Raw genomic sequence first — 6159 nt, 5'->3', positions numbered from 1 at the left:
CGAGCCGGCCTGTGATTGGTCAGACGCTCATAGGATGAGGTAATCCGCCCGAGCCTTCATCAGGATACCGGGACAAAGAGACACAGGGAGAGGCTCCGACATCCAGCATCCCACACAAAGGGCCACAGATGCTCCACTGCCGGGGCTCAGACAGCTACACCGGCGTGACGTCACAGGGAACAGACTGCGTCATACATGGAGGGAAGCAGCTACATATGACGTGTTATACTAATAGTCCAAAATAGGGTATTTTGAGCGGCACCGTGTATATGTATATATTCGGGTGCAGGTCTTCTTTAAGAGGTCCGACAGTGACCCCAATATCAGGTAATAGAAAATTTTGAAGCAGCACTCCGGTATTTCCAGTGAATAAAGAGGTTTTATTCCACCAACATAGTGCTAGCATACTGTGCTTCTCAATTTTCTATTACCTGACGTGTTATACTGATACATACATACAGTGTGACGTCATAGGGAACGGGCTGCGTCATCACATGGAGGGAAGCAGCGACATATGACGTGTTATACTCATACATACATACATACAGCGTGAGAGCAGAGTATGTCATAAAATACCCTATAATTCTCAGTGAGGCCTCCTGGGTGCTGGCTCTGCCATTGTTTCCATTGTTCTGCTTCTACATTGTAGAAGAATAAAATGAATGAATGGCACAGGTGTGAACAAAGCCCAACATCTAATGTGGAGGGGAGACCATATAGCAGTGGTGGCGAACCTATGGCACTGGTTCCAGAGATGGCACTCGGAGGCCTCTCTGTGGGCACAGGGGCTGTCTCCCAGGCACAGAGTTTGCCAGACATGGCATCTTCCTGCAGTCTCAGGCAGTCCAGGTAGTGCCCTACTACTTTAAAGTGACCCATCCTGTGCTGTTTGGTCCTGTCCGATGAGTGAAAAGGTGTGGACAGAGTAGGATTGGACCTCAAAGATTCTGGTAGCAATAAGTTTGTTACTGCCTAAATTGCCATGTTGGCATTTTGGGAAAAGCTACAGTTTTTTGGGTCTCATTTTGGGCACTCGATCTCTAAAAGGTTCTCCATCACTGCCATAGAGAGTGTAGTCACTGATATAGAGCTCCAAGAACCTAGAAGGCGCATTTCTATAGGGTTCTAGTAACATTCATTTCATTGGATGTTTTTTGGTAAAGTATTGTATTATTATATAAGACACATATCTATGGAGCAAATCATCATTTACTGTATAGAGGGAATAGCATCCTGTACACGAATATGTGTAATGTCCGGCCGCAAACAATCTGTGTGTTACCAATAGAAGATTGGCGCAGGAATAGAGCCTGCAGCATATGGGCATTCACTCATACATGGGCCCAGGGAAACCAGAGCCGTGTGTATGAGCCCATAGAAAGATATAGGGACGTTTGCTATGTGTGGAAACAATGTCCCAAAGCAGGTTTGGTGTTTAAGGGGTGTGCACATTTCTTGACCACAGAAAATGGCGTTTTAAATGTCAGTCTTAAAATCCCCCCCACTGGCACCCGCTAAGAGGCTCCAGCCTGTTTTACCAGGTCTGTTCAGCACAGTTTCTGCTATAGTCTCATCCGTTTTTCTAGCGTAGACCATAGTGAATCCAGCGGCCCGCCCAACTCCCCAACACACCCAAATTGGTGCATGAGTTGGAGGAGCCAAAAAAACTGTGGGGGAGGGGGAGATTAATAATGATTAATAATGATTCTTGTGTGTTGCAAAAATTATAGGATTGACAATCAAATATGAAAATGGCTCAAAAATGGATCTACTGTCAGGTTAACCTGCAGCACATTGGTTGCAGAATTTTCTGGGCTGCAGATATTCATCCATATGCTGCAGAGAGAACCCCCCATTCAGATATATTAATGAAAGGGACATCCGCTGCATGTGAATATACCCTAAGGGACCTTAGTAACAGCTGCTCTGGCTCATCTCCGGTGGTAAAGACTGAAGAAAGGCTTGGATTGGGATCCCTCTCCTCCAGACATCTTGTGCTCCACCCCAGTACAGGCTCTTTGTGTTTGGCGATGTAGCACCAGCACAATGCAGCTCCACACAATTGTTTCTCCTCCTTCACTCCCTTTACATTCCTTATATTCTCAGATACAAAAATTGTTATATTTGTTGCTTTTTGCAGGTTTCTATTCCACAGAACAAAGCAGCCTCAGTTATACGAATTCTTTTCTGGCGTTCTTGCATCAGGTCCCTTGATGTAAATTAGCTGAGTCTTATAAGATTCATGGTCCCAGGGCGCCTGGATACTGAGGTCACATCAGCAGTCCCACAGATAATCGGAACATCTCTGTTATATTAGGACAAGTCTCCACTGACATGTGGCACAATCGTGCAGGTGTAACCATACCACATCATTTATTGTAGGATCTCATAGATTGTAAGCTCTTGTGAGCAGAGCCCTCATTCCTATTGTTCCACCTCATTCTTGTATTACTCTGTAATGTCTTATCTTGTTTTTATATGTACCCCATGATCTGTAAAGAGCTGTGGAATATGATGGCGCTATAGAAATAAAGATTTAATTATTATGTACCATACTCTGCCTCGTCTAGAGGGCTGAGAGATAATATTTCATCTTGTATTATGTACGCTCCCCATCATCCGCACCAGTGTGATTGAGTCTTCCCCTATGTGTTTCGTGTTATAATTTCTGTATCCTGCTCATGGATATTTCCCAGGATTCTAAAGCGTTCTTGTTTCCTCCAAACTAGAATTCATGGCTTTGTTTCCGGCTCTGGTTTTCATCCACAGTGCAGGAGCATAGTACATCGATTCTCCTATAACACAATGATCTAACGCTAATACACTAAGGCTAGCAGCACACAAACGAGACAATCCTTGCCAATATTGTCCGTTCTTCAAGGCTGATTTGCCTCCATATCGTCTATTATTAACCCCTTAAGGACGGAGGGTTTTCCGGCTCATTTCTCGCTCTCCAACTTCAAAAATCCATAACTTTTTCATTTTTCCGTGTACAGACCTGTGTGAGGGCTTATTTTGTGCGTAACAAATTTTACTTTCCCGTAATGTTATTTATTTTAACATGCCGTGTACTGCGAAGCTGAAAAAAAATTCCAAATGTGGAAAAATTGAAAAAAAACCGCACGTGCGTCACGTTCTTGTGGGCTCAGTTTTTACGACTTTCACTCTTCGCTCCAAATAATACGCCTACTTTATTCTTTGGTTCGGTGCGATCGCGGTGATACCAAATTTATATAGGTTTTATTGTGTTTTAATACATTTTAAAAAATTAAACGAATGTGTACAAAAAAGAAAAAAATTTTTTTGCCATCTTCTGACGCTAATAACTTTTTCATACTTTGGCGCACGGAGCTGGGGGAGGGGTCATTTTTTGCGAAATGAGGCGACGTTTTCATTGCTACCATTTTGAGGTCTGTGCGACATTTTGATCATTTTTTATTTCATTTTTTATGTTATGTAAAAAGGTGTAAAAGTCGCATTTCGGACATTTGGGCGCCATTTCCCGCCTCGGAGGTCACCGCCGGCCGTAACCGTTTTTATATTTTGATAGATCGGGCATTTTGGGACGCGGTGATACCTAATATGTTTGTGATTTTTACTGTTTATTATGTTTTATATCCGTTCTAGGGAAAGGGGGGTGATTTGAACTTTTAATATTTTATTAATTTTTTTTATTTTTTAAACTTTTTTTTTTATTTTTTTTTTCACTATCTTTTAGACCATCTAGGGTACATTAACCCTAGATAGTCAGATCGCTCCTACCATATACTGCAATACTTCTGTATTGCAATATATGGCATTTTTGCAGCACATTCATTACAATGAGCCACTGGCTCATTGTAACGAATCTGCAGCTGCCAGATAGCCTCGTGTCAAAAGAAGACACGAGGCTACCATAGCAACCGATCGCCGCCCCCCGATGACGTTCGGGGGCGTGGCGATCGAAAAAAAGATGGCGGCGCCCACGCGCCGCCGTCTTTTAAACGCCGCCCGCGACTTTGCGGGCGGCGTTTAGAGGGTTAATAGCCGCGATCGGTGCAAGCACCGACCGCGGTTATTAGCGGTGGGGGTTTTGTGCAATATGCAAAAACCCCCACCTCTGTATGAAGAGGACTCAGCCCGTGAGCCCTCTTCATACAGCCCTTATACCTCTGCGCCGTAGAGCTACGGCGCAGAGCGTTAAGGGGTTAATAGACGAGTTTCATTCACCTGTCATCCATTTTTGTAAAGTCTTTAAAAAAACTGATCAATGTTTCAGTAAACTTTGTGACTCTAAAGAGTGAATTATAGCAACCAACCACGCTGTTTCCCCGAAAATAAGACAGTGGGGGTCATTTACAAAGGGCCCGATTCGCGTTTTCCGTACGTGTTACCCGAATATTTCCGATTTGCGCCGATTGTACCTGAATTGCCCCGGGATTTTGGCGCACGCGATCGAATTGTGGCGCATCGGCGCCGACATGCGCGTGACGGAAATCGGGGGCGTGGGCGGACGAAAACCCGACGTATTCGGAAAAACCGCCGCATTTAAAAACGGAAAATGTGTCGCTCGGGACGCGCTTACCTTCACTCAGCCGGCCTTGGTGAATTCCGGCGCGTTCAGATGCTTTTCAGCGCAGCAGCGCCACCTGGTGGACGGCGGAGGAACAGAGAACGCGCAGCTGGATCGCGAATGGACCGGGTAAGTAAATCTGCCCCAGTGTCTTTTATTAATTTTTGCTCCTAAAGAGGCACTAGGTCTTATTTTCAGGGAGTGTCTTATTTTTCCATGAGCAAGAATTTACATTTATCATTGAAAAAAAAAATCTACTTCTCTTACATCCTTATAACTCTCCAAACTTTAAATTTTATGCTGTATTTCTTAGAATCAATGGCCCCAATCTCTCATGTTTAGTAAAAGCACTTTCCATAAATGACCATTATTACCCTGGTGGCTGCTGGTATCACATTTGCAGCACAACAGCCGGTGATTTAATCTCATTAATTCTTCCCCATGTCACAACTTTCTGCAGCATCTAAAAGATTTCTACTAATACTAATATATGATGTGGGGGGAGCCGCTGCAATGGCCGCTAGGTCTTATTTTAAGGGGAGGCTTTATATTTCTTACCCTGAACAAAATTGTATTAGGTCTTATTTTCGGGGGATGTCTTATTTTAAGGTTAACACGTCATTTTTCATGGGCAGCACTGTTCTAAAAGTTGTTCATTTTTTCCAGGACTCATTGGGGCATAGTATCAATTATTTAGCTTATTTTGTTGTTTTTTAGTGACTTTTTGGGACACAGTGGTGAATTTGCACCTGTTTTAGCACCCAACTTCCTTCAAAGTTCACCATGGACTTGTTTTTGTAGTGTCCCTCTAAGTCATTACCTGACTTGCCTGAAGTTGCACATTTTGCCACAAAAACACACCTTCCACTAATATGCGTAGGAAATAACAAAGAGTTGCAATTTAGCGTACAATCCCAGACTAATTATACATGTGCCCTATTGACTTCTATAGGACAACAGGTCTACTTTTTAATGGAAAGGATGGAACTAAGGGATATGTGAATCCATTCATTTCTAAGTTTTGCATTTTGTATAATAGTGTACTGTCCGGGCCGCACACAGGCGTTATTCCCTGTTGTGTGCATCTAGACGAAGGGCCCATTCAGATAGCAGTGTTTCAGTACCGTGTGGTGTCCAGGTGTATGTCTGAACAATGAAGCAGGAAACTGAATTGGTACTTTCACATTGTTTTACCTCACTGACCATCTGTCGTACACTGAAAATCGTTGCACCTCACATTAATTTGTTCTAATTCCTGAACTAAACTCACCCATTTAGGTAAATAGGGCAGTAAAAAAAAAAAAAAAAAAAGCCATCAGATTGAAGTTTTTGTTCACGGTCCCTGGGAAAGTTTAAATATAACATTCATGATTTTAAATTGAAAAAAAGAAAAATATGGAGAAACCATAGTTTGGCCAATGATATATATTAATGAGTAAGAATGTGAGAGGGGTAACACACAAGAAAACAATATGAACTGATGAAAAAAAGCCAAAACACATTATAATATATACTATAGAAACCTTTTTATAGACTGTATTTCTGTTCTTTGTGCAGGATAAACACAACCAGCGATCGTGGAAGCAACAATATTTTGTTTGTTATTG

Source organism: Engystomops pustulosus, chromosome 2, assembly GCF_040894005.1.
Source record: "Engystomops pustulosus chromosome 2, aEngPut4.maternal, whole genome shotgun sequence".
Lineage (NCBI taxonomy): Eukaryota > Metazoa > Chordata > Amphibia > Anura > Leptodactylidae > Engystomops > Engystomops pustulosus.
This window is presented reverse-complemented; position numbering follows the sequence as displayed.